At 40.8% G+C, this 20,969-nt stretch overlaps 1 protein-coding gene across 2 annotated transcripts in view; it reads left to right on the top strand.

The window, feature by feature from the left end:
• The first annotated feature begins 1,075 nt into the window (after positions 1 to 1,075).
• LOC101172441 (disabled homolog 1) overlaps positions 1,076 to 20,969 on the top strand; it is a 63,451-nt gene continuing 43,557 nt past the window's right edge. The window contains exon 1 of one of the 2 annotated variants that reach the window (XM_011486466.3): positions 1,076 to 1,602. The gene's annotated coding sequence lies outside the window, so the exon portion shown is untranslated. The remainder of the gene's footprint in view (positions 1,603 to 20,969) is intronic. The other variant, XM_011486465.3, reaches the window with a different exon arrangement.

Genomic DNA, 20,969 nt, shown 5'->3' with positions numbered 1-20,969 from the left:
TGAGTGTTTACGGTGGCGGCGATGGTTAGGGGTGGGTAGCGGGGGGGATTATAGAGGCCACACAGCCTTCATCCCCGGTAAACAAAAGTACACGTTGCTGCTCGCCGCTTGTGTTTTTACGTGACACCCTAACAAAAAGAGACTGAATCCATCTGTGAACACAGCGGGATTAAACTGTGCTCAAGCCAAGAGCTGCACATGTCAATCAACCGCTAAGTGTGCGTCCCCCCCCCCCCCCCCCCCTCCAACAAAATCCCTGGTGTGTGCCGCATCCCCCAATGGGCACCAGGGACCCAAACAGTGTCATGAAGCCAAGAATTCAAATCATTTTCTGGGCTGTAAACTCCTGCGGCCGACATGAATCATGTGACTGTGTCTGCTCTTTTGCTGAGCATCAGGAGAACCTGAACGCCGAGACAGCTGTCAATCCAGAATGAGCTCGTTTCATCCTCCTGGAATGTTCCCCCACATCAGTTTGTGCCTCCTAATAGACAGTTCACCCCCCCACCCCCACCCCTTTTGCTGCTGTCTCTCAGAGGAGCTTGTCTCCCTGTCAGGACCCCCCACCGTTTCCCCCATAATGCACCAGCATTTTTTTTTTTTACCCACAGTCTTCATCACCGCTGTTGAAGGGCTTGACCTGGATGTAAAAGCCATAAAGGTCACGACCCGCCTTCATACACCTGCCCCCCACCCCCACCCCCACCCCACCCACCCCATGTCTGTGTTGGAATTGAAATCGATACAGCCAATGATGAGATGACTGGACTGGGACGGGGAAGGAGGAGTTTGGAGGGTGGGCTTCTACTTGACAGATAGATTTTTAAAGGGGATGATCAATTACCCTGATGGATTGCCTCTTTTTTTTAGGGTGGGGAGGGACGAGGTCAATTTCAGAAATGATCCAAGCTCCATTAAGACAAATGCTTCGCATATAAAGCTGGAATATTGTTGTGATGAGCTGCAACTGGTCCCTTCCAATCCCCAGGATTCTTTATTTTTCGAAATCTTTACCCCCCCCCCCCCCCCAAATGTTCCCTCCCCCCTCTTGCGCACAGACTCTCCCCCTCCACACCACCCATCGCATTATTCTCCATGCATTTTAATTTTTTGTTCTCCTTCTCACACCGTTTTCTCCGCCTACTCTCCTCATTTCAGCCTGGAAAAACTGAATAGAGGAGCCAAGAAATAGTTAATCTGTCGGGCTGCCTCTATGATTGGCCGCTGCATGCTGCGCTTCAGCCTCACTGAATGAGAAATAGGGGTAACCAGGCAACTTCACTGCTCCGGAGAGAAGAAGATGGGAAAGAGAATAAGATAGGGGCTTTTTTGCGGGACATCAGAGGCACGGAGGAATTTTGAACGCAAAACGCAAAAGGTTTTTTTTCCCCACCTTGTCCGTCAAGGCAAAGATGGAATTAACGCATGGATTTCCTTAGGCGCGCTCTCGCCCTCCCTCTTCTCCTCACTCCTCTACCCTTCTCCTCTTCCTCCCTCGCTGGGGGAAAATAGAGCGCACAAATGAAGGGGGAGACAGATGTGGATTAAAAGGAAAAAAAACGCACAAATGGGACGTTTAAGGAAAGCATCAAGCGAGAAAAGGTGAGTCAGTTTTTGAGTTTCTCTTGAATTGTGAAACTAAAGGAGCTGCTGCTGGCTGCTGCTGCTGCTGGAGGATGCAAGGCGCATCAGCGACGTGCCAAGATTTATGGACAGGATGCGTGGAATGGAAATGGGTTGCGGTCTGGTCTGGGTGGATGCCGGAGAACAGGAAACATGAAGCAAATTAATAAAACAAAAACCAAGCCTGTAATATTTTTAGGACTGGGGGATTTATCTGAAGGTGGAATCCCTGTGAGGCGCAAAACGCCGGTCGCCTGTCATAGAACCTGCTATCCCAGATTGGATTGCGCGCAAATCACAAACTGTCATTCCACATTTGATTTCTGCGTCTAATCCAGAACCTGGGCCTGTGCTGCCCCAGGCAACACGATGTAAAGACACAAGTAGCTGGAAGGGTAAAAGCTCTTTTTTTATCTCGTCAGGAAGCTGCCCCCTCCCTCACTAAATATTGAAATGAAGGGATGTTTCCCCCCCTCTCTCTTCCTGCTGCAACAGCAGAAAGTCATCTGCTGCGTGTCGGGCCGCTCAGGTGCCTCATGAACATGAGAGTCATGACGCATATGTTGGTAAATGCATTGATTTGTGTGCGGAGGAGAAGGGCTTCCAAGCTGCGCGCTGCGTGCGCTGAGAACCTGTGGATGGCAGCGCGCAGCCGCCGCGCTCACATGAATGCCCCCCTCTAACTGGCGCATAGGTCCTTCTAAGAGTCTCCTGCAGGTCCACAGCTATAAAGTTGACGGGCCATCATGTGGGCTCAAATTAATCCAGTTAATTGAAGTTTTATTTATTTATTATTGTGTGTAAATTTTTCCAGGTTTAAATCAATCCTTGCATACTTTTTATTCTAAGCCCCTCCATGAGCTCCAAAACCCCCTACTTGACTAAAACTGAATATTTGCCAACATAACCAGTTCAAATGCAAAGTTCATTACTTGGCCATATGTCCTGCATGATGCCCAGTGTTTCCTGCTTCAATGCTCACAGAAGCACAAGGGAGACACAGTGCTGCAGCAGTGACACAGTGAAGCAGCTGCAATTTAGAACAAGGATGTCCTTAAATATTGCAGACAGACTGCAGGTCTTGGACTCATCCTTCCGAAGATACAAGCAAATGTCTGCTTTAGCATTCTGACCGTGCCGCCAAAGTTCACAACTGCTTCCACCGGTCGGCCAAACTGCCTCTCATAATCTCCTTACCGAGGCTGTTCTGCAACAGATCCTAAGCTGCAGTGGCTGGCTCAGTTGTGGGACGCATGTACACAAACACACACAAGCACATAAAGTGGGCTGCATTTCCCAGTTGTCATCCCCAAAGCAGCTCTTTGCAGCCCAGTGTGAGATGTGCAGCTTAAGAAGGAGCTGAACAAAACACTAGAGAGCATTAACGCTTCCAAAAGGGCTTCTTTGTCGGGGGCTCCCAGTGGAATCGAACCACTTAATTGAGCCTGCGACGGCCACGGCTATATCTCATCAAATTAGGACCATACTGGCTTTTCCCCGTTAGCTATAGTTGGAAAAGTGGTTAGGGATTAACTTTTTCGGATATATTTTCTGGAATTATATAGGTGCTTGTAACCTTAATTTGAAAATTTTTGTCATGTCAGTCTGGAGCAGGGTAAAATTAGGATCACCAGCCCCCATTCTCTGCAGTTCTCCTTAGGCTTCAGCTCCCTTGAGGTTTTTTCAACATGCTGGGTGAATCAGAGCAGCTTTTCAGCGAACACTCTTACACCTGAGTTGCCTTAATCTTTTGCAAAAGCAGTTTTATTGGTTCTTATTTCACGTCAAGGCTAGCACTGCAGATCTCAACCTTGGATTAATACTTATTATTTAAGTATTAATCCTGCAGCATCAAAGCTTATATATTAAGTCAAAGCTTAATATATAAGCTTTGACTATTCTAAAGTCTGTTGAAGACCAAGGCTTTACCGTAGTGTTGAAAACAACACTTTAGATCCATACCAAAGAAAAATCCTCAGTTGTAAAAAATCTGGACTTTTCTGTAAAATAAAGCTGTTTCAATATCTGAGGTGGGTTGCTAACTTTGCATCTTAGCTGTAAGTTAAGGGATGTAATGAGCAACTTAAGAGTTGAAAAAAAGGTGTCAGGCAGAAACATTATTCTCAATAATACTAGGTTTTTAGCTGCCTAGGTCTCCCCGAAAACATTTCAGGTCATTTGACTTGGATATTTCTGAAGTGTAGCTGAATGGTCCTCTATTCAAAATGTAGCTTTACACCGTGCATTCATGAATTTGTGATTGCTAGCGGAGGCGGGTCAGAGGTGGTTTTGGCTGCCTCTGCCAGACAAAAGAAAGAGATTGCTTAGATAGCATTGCATTGTGGGAGGTAGAATGATACACATGCTCTGGAGGGAGTACAATCTGCAATATGGGTGTTTCCTACGCTGATGAAGAGTCTTCATGCTCCCTAAAAAGGATTAATCAAAACAAAAGCTGAAAATATTTAAGGCTAATCCTTGGTTTTCTCTGGGAAAGTTTCAGGTTTTGTCTAAACTTAAGTTGACGAAACAAATGGCTACAGCAGGGGTGCCCATTACATTGATCTCGATGAGCCAGATTGAGAAGGAAGTACGGGTAATCAAAAACATTTGGTGTTTTTTTTTAAATTGGTGTCAGCCAATCATCAAACTCCCTGTGAAGTTTATCACTTTACTGACATGCAGAACGCCCAATGGACCATCCACATATGTCACCGCACATGCATGTTCAAGAACACTGAGCGCTAAACTTTAAAACTTCAGCGCCCGACTAATTAACGCAGATGCAGCTGCTAATGTGTCTCATCTTTTCTCGACTGGCCCAAGGTCAGTCACTCCTCTTCCTCCCTCGTTAGGGGAAAAAATGAAATGAAGGTGGACAAAAGAGTCTGTGTTCAAAAAGAACCTCAAACACGTTAGACATTTGTGGAACGGTCGTGGAAAGCAACTCGCAAAAAATTACGCACAAGTGCTTGAGAATTACTTAAGACTTGCCTAATGATTGTGCATAAACTACGTTAAATAAACTGTGTTATTCTCAACCAACCAAACAGTTTGAGCATCTCAGAACTGAATTCATGTAAGCACTTGCCGGTCAAAACCCTCAACAGACATCTGCGCACATTGACGAACGACAAATGCAAGAAACACTTATGAGCGACGTATATCACGCATGAATCACGAACGACTGAAATTTCATCTGTGGAAAATGAGCAAAAAGTACACAGTAGCTGTATGACACAACCTTAAGAGGGGAACTTATTCCATCTTTGCATTTCCTGCAAGCTCAAGCTGGCAGAACTGCTTCTGCGCTTTTAACAGAAAGGGGGCTGGATGGTTGCTCTAATGTCTTGGAAAGAACCAACATTTTTTAGCCCTGAAAAGACCTCTGACAGAGCAAATTCCGCAAATGGAAATTTATTTATTTGGCTCTCTTAGTGGTGCCAATAAGCAGTTCTGCAAAGTAAAAACCTCAAATTGAAATACAGCAAAACGAGCATTTCCTGCCAACATATTTGGTCAGGGTCTATTTCAGACATAAAATTGGAAAAAGGCCTGTGTTTTGCATCCCCTTCTGAAAAGTGAACATTACCTGGTCCCCCCCGCCCACCCCTTCTCCCGTTATGAGGCTGTGAATTGCAACTTCATTTCTGTTCCTCTCTTATTAAATAGGAAATTGCTCAAATCTCCACAATATCAATTTATACAGGTAATTTGGGATCGTTCTGTTTACAAACACCACTACTAAATCACATTGCAGCCCAATTACTTTGGCAGCTCCACACTGAAAGGAGAAAAAACTATGAAAAAGTAGCAAACTAATGAAACCATTGTTCCAGTAATTGTTGGTAATCAAGGCCGCTTTAATGTTTACATTTAATTTAGGATGTTGTGTAGACAATATTGATATAAATTATGCAAAAGCAGCTTTCAAGCACCATTTAACTGTTTCCATAGTCAACAAAGAGACTCTTTGGAGCTGATGGCGGCCCAACACCATGCAGTGTGTAACTGGAGTCAAATGGGGCAATGAATTGCCAGCCCATCACACAATTATTTCCACTGAGCAGAGCTGGGTGGCTACTAATCCTTGTGCCTTGGTCTGTAACATCTGTTGAGTGAGTAAAGCCTGCCTCCACCGTTCATCCAGAGCAGCCATTGCTGCCCCTTCACTTCTAGAGGGCTGGGCATCTTCAATGCATCAATGACAACAGCCATCATCGGGGACATGTAGGATGCCAAACCAATGATTCATTAGAACTCAATTAGCTGAGAGCCATGGGGGCACCCAGCCATATGTCTTGAGGTTTAGCGGCCATCCGCACACGACTGTGTTTGTCGCTTTGTGCAGCACATTCATGTTGCATCAGTGGTGTTTCATGGAGGCTAAAGTCTGCTTTTCTGCAGAGGTGTCTGCTTCGTACTAATAAAGCAAATCACTGGTAGAGATTTGGGCTGCCTCTGTTTTCAGCCGTACAGTTTCTAAGTTGGAAATGAGTCACCATGACCTTCAGCTCAACTCATGTTGAGCCAGTTGGCACCGTCTGAAATACTCATTCATCTAGTGAAGTATGGGGCTATGAAGCTGCAGATACTGTAAATCTTAGGAAGTAAGAAAGGGCTTACCCAGTATTGACTTTTCTTCCCTTGCCAAGAGGCGGCATGTGCTGTCGACAAGATCTATCCACCCTAAAATCCAGTTTGTCTTCTTGTCTGTGACAAAGTTAAGGACGCCCCCCTCACCTCATTGTGCATGTGCCAGGTCCCAATAAAACGCCTGCTTATGCTGGTGGTAATTTAATTAAATTAAATTAAATTGGAACAGAAAGTCGATCTAATAGAGCAACTTTCCTCTACTAAAATATGGCATTATTTAAAAACTGTTCTTCATATGGAATTGAACAGCGTTCATTCATTGATTCTTGCATTTTAAATTAAACGGGTACAAATTTTTCCATTAGTTTGGGGGGTTTAGTAGAACTTTGAAAGAAAGTTTACAATTTCTAGATCCATGGATCCTTTACTTGTTCACTTACAGGTACCCAAAAAGCTTGAACATGTGCCGAAAGCATACTTGGTTTTTTTAAATAGGTACAATTTATAGCAGCTTACATAGAAGCTGTGAAGTGATGCTGGAACAATATGTTTAATTGTGTTTTGGTTATAGGCGTTACTACTTCTAATAAGGTGCTGTACAGCAGAAACAGCTGCAGATACTGAAAAATCACAAAGACACGAAATAAAAACAGAAGGTTTATCATTAACAGCAAGGTTACAAGCAGATTCATGAAAAAAAAGGAACTGTGAGATTCCAAAATTAGCTTAATGATCCATCATTAATAATAACAATTAAATAAATGAGCTAGTTTTACGTAGGGATATAGAAACTGGATGCAAACAAAAATGATAAATGAAAAGTTTGATCCATTTACAGTGCATGGGGGCTGATGTGACGCTTAAAGATATTTGGTGAACTGTGTCTAGCTTTAGTGTACTTCTGTTTTCAATTGAGACACCAAATGCTCACTAAAAGTGCGGTAAGATGAGCCACTTTATACTTTTGTTGTCTTGGAGGTCAGGAAAAATGACACAGACATAAAATATAAACATGTGCCTTTCATTTAGGATGTGTCCAATCTAATGACATTATCAGTGTTTCTCTGACAAAGCAGACCAAAATAATGACTCTTCCAAAAAAAGACTCAACTTGCCCCAGATCAGGGGTTGGTTCGTCCTGCCGGAGGGTAAGGTAATGAGGTTAACTGACCTTCTGAGTTATATTAAGTAAATCTGAACCTATTCAACAAACAATTTCAACAATTTTAACATTTGTCAGAATAATCTCTTATCTTATCTTCCAAACTCCTTAACCATTTAATTCAATCAAAGAGGTAAGAAAAAAAAAACACTTGTCAACTGGACTTGGCTTATCTATTATCATAGAAGACATTTTACCTCAAATAAAGTTAGTCAAATAAATAATCAATACTCCAACTGTCAAGCTACGTAAACACCGTTCTCTGTGACCACTTCCAGTGAAAGTCTATGAAACTGAGAGTTAATTCACGGAAGTGCCAACCATCGGAAAATTGATCATGAAGGAGACATTAATAATAGGGGTTTGTGACCAGATGGAAATGTGTGATCCCAATTCTTTCATGTATCGGAATAGAGCTGTAAAGAAAAAGCCAAGAGAAAGATTAGCAAGATTTGCATCACTTCAACATTTCGCACCAAAGCTCTTCAAACTGCAGGTGGCAGACACGACTTAGTAAACAGTAGAAAAAGAAGAAGAAGCCCCTCCCTGTTCATCCAATTAGTACCATTCATGATCTTTTTCCTTGAATTCCCCTGTGGCTTTCTTACTGCTAGTGATCCCGTAGATTTTTTCTAATATCCTTTGTCACCCACAAGGCTGTCAATCAGGTCAATGTAATGGTAACTCCTGTATTGTGACGCAAATTTTACAATGACAAAATCACCAACTAACTCTAGACCAATTATTAAACCAACCTTTCTTCTTCTTCTTTTCCTTTCGGCTTTTCCCTTCAGGGGTGTCGGCACAGTGAATCAGCTTCCTCCATCTAACCCTGTCTTCTGCGTCCTCTCCTCTAACACCAGCTACCATCATGTCTTTATTCACTGCATTTATAAACCTCCTCTTAGGTCTTCCTCTGGACCTCTTTACTGGCAGCTCAGCATCCTGCCAAACCACCTGTGTGAATCAGAGGAAGCTAATTCGCTGTGGTGACCCATGAAAGGACATGCCAAAAGGAGAACAACAACATAACTGTCATTTTATATGAAATGCAGACATTTTACTTTAATGTCAAGACATTTTTTTCAAATGAAAAATCCTTTAAACGCAATGCATTCACTAAATCAGTGAGCATCAATGCACAGTAGTTTTTAGCAGAGACTTCTGGGAAATTTCCAGGGCATTTGATTTTTGAAAGGTAGATTCGAACAGCCTGCCAAAATGGTAAACGGCCTATATAGTGCACTAAGTTGTTAGAGAATTTGGCTTTTATAAATGTTAGTCAAATTAAGGCTGCGATACCAGTCAAACGAACTATTCTTTAGTAAACGATCGCTAGATGGTAAAAGGAAGGAAGGTTTGGTTTGAAACATGAATTTTTATGCCAGTAAAACGTATTTATGTTTCCAGGAATGCCAGCAGCTCAGGAACTAACAGAAATGAGAGGAAATCTGGGTGAGAAAACATGCCGTCAACCAACTGCGCTCTTTTCACCGCTCTACCCAGAAACCTTAAGTTCATATGACCCAATTTACCAGCCTCTCCTCCTTATTCATCTGCTCTCACAGATGCACTATAGGAGGCTCCATAAGCATTCATCATATCTAAAGAGTGAGGTCTTTCAATTCCATCCCTTTGGCCTGATCTACAATCCCTGTAGAACAGTGAGAGCTCCAAGTCTGGCTGTTACGCATTTGTTTCCCTATTCGTGTTTGTGTTTTCTAAACTGTGTAGTCAAATAAAAACCTAGCTGCCTTTTTCTTCCACTGACAGTCAATTTAAATATTGCAACTGCCACATTTCCCTGCTGGAGTACTTCTTCAGCCCCCTGGAGGTAATTGAAATGTTCAGTTCAGCTTGTGCAGCTATCAGACACAATTCTCTGGGGAGTTTATATCCCTCTGATTCCTAGTTTTCCAACCGAGTGCAGAGCTTTCACTTACAGGTTTAGGAAATTAAAATCGATAGATGACATTTGCTTTCAATTTTACTCAAAAAAGCGCCAACCTGTGCTGCAGAAACCATTTGCCGGTTGCTTATGTTGTGCTCTGAAGAGTTCGATGGCAGTGCTGCATGCACCAACAGGCCGGCTGCATTTGACAAAGTTTCGATTAAACAAGGTGACACGTCCCTCTGCTCAACACAGCAATCAGATTTTCTAGATGGAGCAGGCAGACTGCAAAGCTGATACAAAAATATGTTTGGAAGTGCACTGACTCCCATGTGAGTCTCTGTCATTTATAACATTGGTGTGCATAGAAATATGAATGAAACATTTATTGTAGCAGGAGAAGGATGTATTCTCATGTATAATGCACTAAGTGCACATTCTTTAGGGTTTCACACTGGACTAGCAGGGAGGGGCTTCTTGTTTTTCATTTTCTACTGTTAACTAGCACATGTCCACCACAGACTCCAGACTTTTTCTTTCACAGCTTGATTCCGATATATTATGGCGTATAATTCCACAATTACATTCAGGCACAAATTGTAATAATTAATCCCCCTCCCGTGATCAATTTTAAAACTGTTAGCGAGATAAAGGGGACGCCATGCCTTCGTCAGTACCAAAACCAAGTCCCTGATTGGTCTGAGTTTGACCTGGTTTAACGTCACGCGAAAATGAAAGTGGTCTTAAAAATGTGCGTAGCAACGCATGAAAAAGTAGTTTGTATGAACGTAGCTTTATAATATTACAGATTATACAATCCCAATGCTAATATTTCTTTTTTTTTTTTTTTTTTTTTTTTTTTTTGCTAATATTTCTCCCTCGGACCAGACATGATCAGACCCCCCAGGTGAACACAGGTTTCTGACTACCAAAATAAAATCTTATTTAAGACATGAGTTTTATGGATTTTTTTGGGAGATATGTGTCTTTTATTTCACACAAGCTCTAATGTGGTAATGCAGAATTTATCCTGTTTTTTAAAACTATATTTTGTTGGGTGTCTTTATTAGTTGACTGAGTTGTCTTAAATGCAGTGGCGGTTTTTGATATGGGCGATGTGGGCGGTCGCCCAGGGCGGCACTTCATAGGGGGCGGCATTGGCCGTGTCCGACGAGTAATGTGCTACATACAATATTCAAAGAGGTAGCTTGAAGATTTAATTTGAAATTACTTCAGCAGCCGACACTTAATACTTTTATTTTGACACATCAGACTCTTAATAATGTCTTCCTCCTGTTTCCTCTTCACACTTATGGTGCAAAAAAAAAAAAAAAAAAAAAAAAAAAGAATAATTTAGAGTGAAACAACGTAAAACAGGCACATGAAAAGGATTTAGGCAGAACAAACATCCGTGCTCAACCCAATTTCGACAAAAGCAGGCAATGGGGATTATTTCCCACAATTCTTTGCTCCGACACAGCAGACCCGATGCGCACGTGACCACCGCCCTCTGCTGCAAGACGCTTGCGGCCACACCTCTTTGCGGTAGTCTTTGGAACATAAGTAAAAAAAACTCGAGAGGGGAGCGCAACTCGCCGGTGGCTGGCTGAATCACACTAACAGGTGTGAGGGGAGTCTTTTTCTATCTGACAATCAACTCTGGGCCGCAGCTGCGCCTCCCGTCATAGAGACGGAGCCGCGTGTGAGAGGGAAGGGGAAGGGGGGGGGGGGGGGTGAGCGCAGACCATTTTTCATGGATTGAGGTTTTTTGGAGGATTTCTACTGTTGGTGTTGCACAAATTTAGGGAAATGCCAAATATTTTTGGAGTAATCCCACTGATGATTTCTAAGATTTAGTCTTTAATGTTTTATAAGACCTAAACATATTAATCACAATAAGTTTTATTTTTTAGATCTAATCCCTCTGATATGTTTCACAAAGACACACACAGGACGTCACACATTAAGAAATTATTGCTAAAAATGAAGCAGGAGTCCAGCTCTAAAAAAATGCTCTAAAGAAGGATGAAAGAGCATAAAAATGGAATTATTTGATATGTAATTTCTTATTAATATTTCCAGGCTTTCTTTGTTTTGTTCTGCAGCATGTTCATATTTGTATAATTTTGACAGAATATATTTCTATGGAGAACAAAATATTACAAGTTATTTAAGGTTTAACTTGAGTTATTCTGGATTAATGTTCCTGTTTTTATTCATATTTATGTTCAAAAAGTTCAGTTTAAAAGGTTTAAAAGTTTAGCTTTAGTGTGTTCAGTAAATGTTTATCTTCTTCAGGCAAAACCTTAAGCGTGTTTTTAACTTAGGCCCCTGTGTGACTGAGTTTGACCCCCCTGTAATATGAGTCTAGAAAATCCATGCATTTTTTGAGTAAAATGGCTAAATAGAAGATAGGGAACACAACAGGATGTTGTCAAATTTTGTATGTGTGCGGGGGGGGGGGGGGGCGCTGGGGGGGTTACTCGCCCAGGGAGTAAGTTAGTGTAGAACCGCCACTGCTTAAATGTCTTAATTTTTATTTGTTAAATTACATCAAATCTCTTCAGTGAGATCTAGACATAAATAATAACTCAAAGGGCTCTATTGTTTCACTTGCAAATTCATATATATTATCTTTTTTGACCCAAAATGGGTTGAAAAGCAGTGTTTCCATTTTTTCCTAAATGTTTGACCTTTTTTGACTTTGGTTATAGGAAACTCAGAAACATTTAAAAATATGTTCATATTACATATTTTCATATGTGGTGGATAACAGCAGTTTCTGATTCACTTTTTAGCCCCATCTTTTGCTGCCTATGAAATTTACACAATGAAAACAGAAAAACAAAAATAAACTTGCAATAAATAGATGCAAGAAAGAAGAATCCTACAGACAGTGATTAGGAGAAAGATGTGTACATAATCATAAGGGCTGTTGGAATGAGAGTGGAGGGCCCCATGTGTGAGTGATGTGACTCCAAGCAGGCTTGGAAAGGGTTGGCTCTGCCTTTAAAGTCTAGGGAAAAGCACTAAATATATACAGTATAATGCTGAAGACTTACAAAGGCAGGCATCCCGTGATGAGAAGCTCCAGAGCCGAGCACCAGAGAGCCAAATTTAACCCCTGCTAGCACAGAACATGAATCATACTGAAGAATAACTAATCCCTGGGCAGGGATGGATTAACTTGCTTATGTGCCTTTGGGCAACGATTTATCCCACTTTCTCAGCCTAAAGATGGGGGACCCCGAAGGGGGGCTGGGTGGGGGAGGGGGCACTGTTTTTTTTTTTTTTTTTAACGGAGCCAACTCTGCTGCTGAATGATGTAAAGTTCTGAGCTCATTTGACTACACCATTATTATCCCTCATTTATGTAGGTCATCCTTGAAAAAAAAAAGGCTTTTAGCTAAGTTCTAGATGTGATTATGGGAGGAAACCCAATCGTTGACGGGCTACAAAGTCAAGTGCGATGCTTGCTGTCACTCTTGATGACACAAAATAGGGCTAAATGTCTGCTGCTGTTCAGATTTGGAGCCCACGTTCTAATTAAACAGAGGAGGCGGGGAATTTCTGATGTGTCGAACTGAAACAGCGAGCATCTGGTGCAGCGGCGGCGGTCAGCATGATGTCTTCTGACGAGACCCGTTAGATCATGTCTCATCAGAGCAGCACAGTTGGAAAGTGCCCCGATGTTTTGCTTTAATCAGCCGTCAAGTGTCATATTTGGGAGGCTTCACTCAGGCTTTCATCCAGAGTCTGTTTGGGCTTGCACAAAACAAAGCTCAGAGCGCCGGGGGAGGAGGACGGTTTCCTCGGAGACAAAACACTGGGGTTGGCCATCGGGGTTGGGAGCGAGATCTTGACCTTGGTGTGGCGCTGTAATGAGAAGCAGGCGAATATTTCACTTATCATCATTGGAAGCATGATTAGCTGCCAATGAGCTGTGCCCACCGCCGTTTAATCCCTTCGGTCTCTGGAGTCCCATAACATATGAGATGACAACAGTTTCACACCCGGTTTCACACCTCCCGCGGTTCCATACGTCGCTGCAGCCTAATCACTCATGTGAGATTAATGAGAGACGTTGAGGTGGGACATCCACTAATTGCAACAACGCATACTGTATCGTCATTGGGGGGACCAGACAGCGTGCTCTTTGTGTGTGTGTGTGTTCCTCAAGCATCATATAAAGGAGACTTTTGCAACATATCGTCTATTTTGCTTTTCAATATAAAAAGTATCAAAGAAGCCTCTGGAGAAAACAGGAGCGAGTTAAAAGCTCACAGCAGGAATTATGGCTCTTTTGTTGCAGCTGTAAAAAGTAAAAATTACATCACAGCAAAAGGTAGCAAGATAAAAAAGATGCAAGTGTTTTGATTTTTTTTTTCACACCTCAGCTGACTGACAAATAAATGAATCGAAACAAAACAAGAAAGTAAAAAGTTGCAGGCAGATTTTTTCTTTTCTTCTCGTTTTAAGCTTTGAGGATTTCCACTGGCAAGGAAGCTGAAAGGAACATTTTATGGCAGAAGACAAGAGGATTCCTCAGAACCAAAGTCCACCTGTTGGCTGTGACATCCTTCCTAGACTTAAATAAGCAAAGAAACATTGAACTTACTCTTCTCCACAGAGTAGTTTTCTTCTCTAAGAGATTAAGCTCAGTAGCATGGCCCCATTTTATCTTTTTTTTAAAGATCCACTATAATAAAAATAGTCTGTTTGGTGTTTTTATCCTGTTCTTGTGGCATTTTTCTGATGATGGAGGACACATGTAAAGAAAATTACCCTACAACTTGAGAATTTCTTTATTGAAATCATTGTGGCTATGATGTAGAGGCTACAATTCATTCCGATGCATCAACATGCAGACAACTAGATCCATGTAGGTCTTTGTTTTCGTTGTCTGAGCTGGCATCTTGATCAAAACTGTACGGCTGGATAGCTCCAATATCGCTCAGCATTTTTGTTGCATTGCTATTGTTAGCTAGGTGGTGTGAGGCTAGCGGAAGGGAGTGTAAATAAAGGGGATGATGGGAAATGAGTGATGGCTAACTGTCCCACCCACAGCTTAGAGGCGAATTTCTCATGAACTCCCGCCGCTCTGCTGAAATTATGTTCTAGAAAACGACACAGATTTTTATAGTTTAGCCAAAAATCGGCATAATCATTACAAAAAGACCACTGGGAACACTTTTACAATAGATCACAAGATAATTCGAGTGGGACAACACTTCATTTTTGACTAGTCATCAAAGCCTGAACATTTTAACAGGGAAGATTCCAATTAACAAAAAGCAGAAATGGAAAAAAAGCTGCAGGATGCCCAATGACTTATTTTGATTTTAATAAATGCAAACTCTCAGCTCTATATTAGTCCCAAATTCATCCTAATCCTACTGAACCAGAAGCAGGAAAAATCAGGACAGGTGAACATTAAAACAGACATTAAAAAAAAAAACCTCTTTAGTCTGGTGCTAAAAAAGTGAAGCAGGTTCCATTTATTTTTACCATTTTTTTTATTTTGAAAATCCTTGATAACTCAGTCAAAAATTAATTTTTCTGACTTGGCAACTTCTTTCTGCTATTTCATTTTATCAAAGCTCTTTGGCAAACCTGTTAAAAAAAAGTCACAAATATATATTACAAAAAAACATGACATTTTATTAATTTTTTCAAAACAAAGTTTTAGTTGCTTTTTATTTATTTTATTTTATTTTTTGGTCAGTGTGAGCTCAACTATCAAAAGTTAGCTCTAATTAACTTATTTTTTCTCAAGTCTAGCATCCAAAGTTTACTTTTTTCAAGCTCAATGAAAAACTTTTTCTCCCATTTTGAGCTGAATGTTTTCTGTAATCTTCAAACAGCCATGTGCCATCAGAAAGGAAAGTGTTTATTGAACGCAAAGATGCTTAAACTCCATACCATAATACTTCCACTACAGGGTTTACAACTCTTTCTAACTTTCTACTCTACTCTTCCTGCCCTCCAGGAACCTGCTGAGTGGTTTTCTAAAGGCTATGATCTATGAAGTTCAACTGTTGAGCTGGCTTCAATTTTTAAATCAGTCTTCATTAAACCTCATCAGAGTTCTGTTAAAATCTTACTTCATGCACAAAATGTCGAAAGATAATGAGCTTTTTGAACCAAAAGACCAAAACCAAACTTAAACTCAAACTCTATTTATTTGTACAGCGGCTTTCATTTCGACTAAAAACACAAAACGCTTTACGTAAAAGCAAATAAAATAGCCATTAAATATGAAAATTAGTTAAAAAAGAAAACACAGAATATTTTCACAACAGGAGGAGACATTTCTGACTCTTGAATGTGAGTCGAAACGCAGCTGTAAAGTCTGCAGACGTAACAGAGCTGGAATTTGAAGGAAAACAACAGAAAAATAGGCCACCTCTGGACAAAAACGTCTGATTAAACTCAGAGTAAACAGAAGAGGGATCTGTGCGTCTGTTTGCACTGAGTTAATTATGAGCAGCTCATAAGACAACAAGGAGCATGATTGATTTACAGTCATTAACAATTCCCTAATATCCCACTTGGCTCACAGTCCTCACTTTAGAATTATTGAGCAGGTTTTAACATTAACCATCATGTTATTTCTCATTTGTCCTTCAATTTCCTTTTTAGGAACTGCATGCGGCATATGCTGAATATTGCTTTGAACCAGTTTGACCCCAGTTGCTAATTAGCTGAGTTTTTTTTTTTTTACTTAATTGTCAAGTCAGGCATCCAGAATTTATTTTTTAAAGCTCAATAAAAAGTTTGTAAAGAGTTTGCAGTTTGTAAAATCAAAGAAAAACATAAAATTATTCACACACACAAAAAATAATCTGCCCCAGCCATTTGTATCATATTTGATACATGAATTTCTGAGACCCCTAACTCATGATCCAAACTTTTCTAAAAAAAAACAAAATAAAACAGGATACGACTCAGTCCATTTAAAAATGGCTGCTTCCACGAATCTCAAAAACACTTCGGACGGAGTAACTTTAATTTTTAAAATTTTATGGTGAGAATAACTCGGCTACTGCTTTTTAAATTCTTTTTTAAATGACTACTTGCTGTATTGAAATAATGCTAAATGTGTTGATAATGAATTCTTTATAGCGTTACACCATGTTATAAAATCTGGAGCAAATTTGAGACATTGGGCAAAATATGAAACTCATGCAATTATTTTTGCATCTTAAAGTAACATTAATGTGAGCAAAAACATAATCACCCAATATATCATAATTCTTATTATCTATATCTCATTAAAAATAATGCTTTTTGTAATGGATTTCACAAAATGGTTTAATTCTTAATTCCCCTACATTAGAATTTTCTGTCAATTCTTTGATATAAAGGACTTTACAGGGTTAAAGTTGTGTTTCAAACAGTTATATGTTTTATTTATCTGTCCTAAAATGTAACATGTCTCTTTTATGACAAAAGAGTGAAGCGGAGGAATCACCAGGACTCCAACCGTGCATCCTACCGTAATTACATCCGTGACCCCATCACATTAAAGAGGACACTTATTTTGTTCGTTTGTGCAAAGCACACAGGGAAGGATAAACTTAAATTATATCATTAATTATTCTCAGCATGAAATAATGACTAAACCTTTGTTTTCGCAGTCCTTTGTTAACCGCCACTGACAGCAAAACGGAGCATAATTCGCCCTTTTATCGGATGTACTCATTATGCCGGAAGACAGGCAGACAGAAAAGGAGGCCAGGTGGGAACAAGGGCAGGGGAAGGAGGAAAAACAAGATGAGTGGAAGAAGCAGAGAATTAATAATGATTAATATGGAGCAAATCAAAGAGAAAATGGAGAGAAGGAAAAGATTGGCCGCAAAAAGGGTTTGCCAGACCCTCTGGAGCTCGTCCAGTTTCCTCTTCCCACCAACCCCGAGTGGTGAAAATCCCCTTTAACGCACAGTGAAGACGCTGAGACACAGCACAACAACAAACCAAATCAACAGTGAATTAAAAGCTCCTTGGGGAAGCTGGAGTGGATCATCAGAGGAGGTGTTTTGGAAAGCCGGCTCATCAATTAGCTCTTATTCAGGAGCCTGTTTTTCAAGGCAGGCTGAACATTGGGTCTGATCAGATTTTTTTTTTTTTAAAAAAAGGGGGAACACATCTCTTTTTGTTTTATTTTTTGCAATTGTTTACAATTACCACTGGGATCTGGTGACACTTTGTTAGCCTGAATATGTCTGTTAAGTCTAAGAAATGCAAACACCTGAAAACAAACTCCATTGATTCCTGTCTGGGGAGCTCTGCTGGGAGATTTTTGTCATGTACCTCAGAAATACTCAGGCCGTCTTCACTCTTTTTCAACCGAAATGAGCCCCATAACCCTGCAGGTATATGCTGCCTTTTTTTAAGTGTGGCTCAGGCCTTTGCTGACTTAAATCTGAGCATTGCTTATTTACTGGCTAAACCCACCGAACCTGAAGCAACAAGGTCTCTTCCTTGACCCAGAGATTGAACGAAGCGGTGTCAAATGCCTGAAGTTCTGTGTTTTTTTTTTTGTTTTTTTGTTATATTTTTCTCTCCTTGCCTTTTTGCTTGTGGACTTTGTAGTTTCACCTCCTCCATCTTGTCAGAAAGAGGTGGACTAATGGGCCATGGATGAACAACCTGAGTGCAGACGGCCCTCCCCTGAAAAGGCAGTTGCACTGGACGACAGCAGCAGCAGTCTCTCTTATTTCCTTGGTTTTCTTCACTTTTTTTGGGGCGGTTTGTTTTGATTTACTAATCTTTTTAAGCATTCTCCCTAGAACACTTTTAGTCACGGTGCACTTAAGCTTCTTCACATGCAATGGAGCTGCTCCAGTCTTACCTCAAAGACCCGCACGCCAGTCAGCCGCCCTCAAGTCAAGAATCTAATTAGTCCAACAAAAGCAAATTAACCTTATCGTAGATTTAACGGCTATTAGACACTTGTACGGCCACTCAAAAGTGACTTTGCTGATTATGAGGTTGATAAGAGCTGATTTAGGGCAGAGCAAAATGCCTAAATGAAGCTTTTCACAGATTAAAAGCCTCGGATGTATGTGGCTGTAGATGGCTGCCTCCGAAGGTGACACAAGGTAACGCAGCAGGGGCTATTCATAGAGGGGTTGTGCACGATCGGCTTGTGACAGCTGCGTCCCAGTCTATAAGCTGCGAGGCATTTTGTAACAAAGATGACCGGCGCAAGGTGCCAGAGCCGGTCTGTCGAACAAATGCTCCTGCAGCCTCAGGGCCACACCAGCCAGGAGCTGAGGGACGGTCCAGGGAGCAGTGGCCTCCTCACTCCTCTCCACACACACAGGCACGTAAGGCAGCAGCAGACGCCACTTTCCGTCGGTAACACGGTGAATGGAGGTGTAATTGGCCGCATCCAGTGATGGATAGCAGCTCAACCTTTGTTATTCATCAGTGGCAAAATGCACCGAGGCCTGCTTGTTTCACAATATGAGGTTGATTGTGGAGACTATTAAGCATCAGTCTCAGGGGGAGATGTTACTTGTTGGAAACCTGGATGCTAGAAGTATCTCAAAATACTCTCATTTGAAAAAAAGAAAAAATCAACTCCTAATCAGTGATCGCTTTTTATATCACAGAGAAACATGATTGGAAAAACTAATCTGAGAGCAGACAAACTCTGAGCACAATTACAAAAAATTATAACCTTTTGTCTGTGCAGCAAAAATCAGAGGTCTGTGCTATTGTTTATTGTATTTTTCGGAGTAAAGGTCGCTCTGGAGTATAGCAGTTGTAGCAGCCACAAAAAGCATAATAAAGAAGAAAAAATTGTTAATAACTCACACTTTTGGAAGAAATGTATTTAACAAAATACCAAGAACAGCAATTTATTCTTGAAAGACAAATCATAACAATGGAATAGATAACAATAATGGGCTCAATATATGCATGTTTCTCTACCATAATACATCAATGCTTATTTAGCTTCATGAATCTAGTATATTAGTGCTGCCTATGAACAATTCTTAAAAATTGATCATGAAGGAGAAATTAATAATTGCATTTTGTGACCAGCTGGAATTCTATGACATCACGTCTTTCATATATCGGAATAGAGCTGTGAAAGAAAAAGCCTAGAGCAAGGTTTGCAAGATTTAAACCGCTTCAACATTTTGCACCGAACCTCTTCTAACTATGAGTACATGCGTTAGTAGCAGCTAGCAACACACCATATGCCAAAACGCATGTTTTTGAACACACCACACATGCCTGTTGGGAACATAACATGAGACTGAGCAACGTTTCTTCTTCTTCGTTGCTGTCAGAATGAAATACTGACACACATGTCTACAGTGCCCTCTAGTTTTTTCCTTACCGTAAAGGAGGGTCTAAGGCACATGTGTCAAACTCAGGCCTAATTATAATTAATTATTATTATTAATTATAATTGGCCTGCAAGATCATATCAAATGTGGATTAGAGCTGGCCCACGATATATACTCTACTGCTAATACTACACACCCCACAATGCTTTGCTAGTATGTTGGCGTGCAGTTCAAACCGGCAAGCACTCCTTTTTTCTGTTGACAGTCATTGACAGCCATGCTCCAGTTACATCGGACAATAATTTTACTCTCCACAAAAAACGAAAGATGGACAACAAGAGCCTTCAAGACAGGTGGGAGGCAGATAATCTGTTCACGAATAGAAAGGACAGACCTGTTTGTCTTGTGTGTGGAGCTAATGTGGCAAAAGAATATAACATAAGAAGACACTATATGAAAAGGCTAAACAGGTTAATACATTTTAGTTGCAGTTCATTTTTCCAATTAATATTGACTTTGGCCCATGACTTTACTTCACTGCTTCATTTTGGCCCACTGTGAATTTGAGTTTGACACCCTGGTCTTTTGGCAGGGATGCCGAGTTTAGTTTAGTTTGTTTAGTTAGTTCAGTTTAGAGTTTTCCTATTGAATTCTATGTATTCGTGATCCTTATGATTTTATGTTTACTTCACAACTACGGTACGAAGCCCATTGAGATGACTGTTGTTGCGATTTTGGGCTATATAAATAAAATAGTCTGGAACTGAATTGAATAGTGGTTATTACTATTTTTTTTTTAAAAACATCGCATATAGGTCGCACCGGAGTATAAGTCGCACCACCGGCCGAACTATGCAAAGAAATTGTGAGAAATATGATAAGTGCAAACAGGTTATGCTTTACAAGAAACTGTTAGTAGAACAGTTAAATTGCATGGTTGCAGATCCAAGTAGTACATCTTGGTCAAGCCAGTGGTGATGAAGATACAGACCTTTTCAGACAATCTGAATCCCTAATGAGATCAAGGACTACCGGATCAAGTTGCAACTTGCCTCTTTTTGTTCTGGAAATACATTTGGGATCTTCTGTCAGGAGGAATCTGAAAAGCAGGTTGAGTAAAGTGGAAGATCCAAGCCAGAGTCATCAGACATCCATGCAGATAAGAGAGTTAGTATTAATATGAGCGGATTCGTAACTGAAGGGCTGTTTTCACTAGAATTTTAATATCTCCATAAACTCGAAAAAGGCTGAAAAAGAAAAAAAAAGAAGTGATGCTCGTTAACTGTGACCCATATCCTCAGAGACAGAGGGAGCTGTTGAAACGCAGAGCAGATCAGGGAGTCTGGGTGACCTACATAGCACTGGTTTTGAAAAGCAGCCGTACATCACA

Source organism: Oryzias latipes, chromosome 17 (assembly GCF_002234675.1).
Source record: "Oryzias latipes chromosome 17, ASM223467v1".
In the NCBI taxonomy this organism is placed as follows: Eukaryota; Metazoa; Chordata; class Actinopteri; order Beloniformes; family Adrianichthyidae; genus Oryzias; species Oryzias latipes.
The sequence above is the reverse complement of the archived record's forward strand: the minus strand, read 5'-3'. Positions and strand labels throughout refer to the sequence as shown.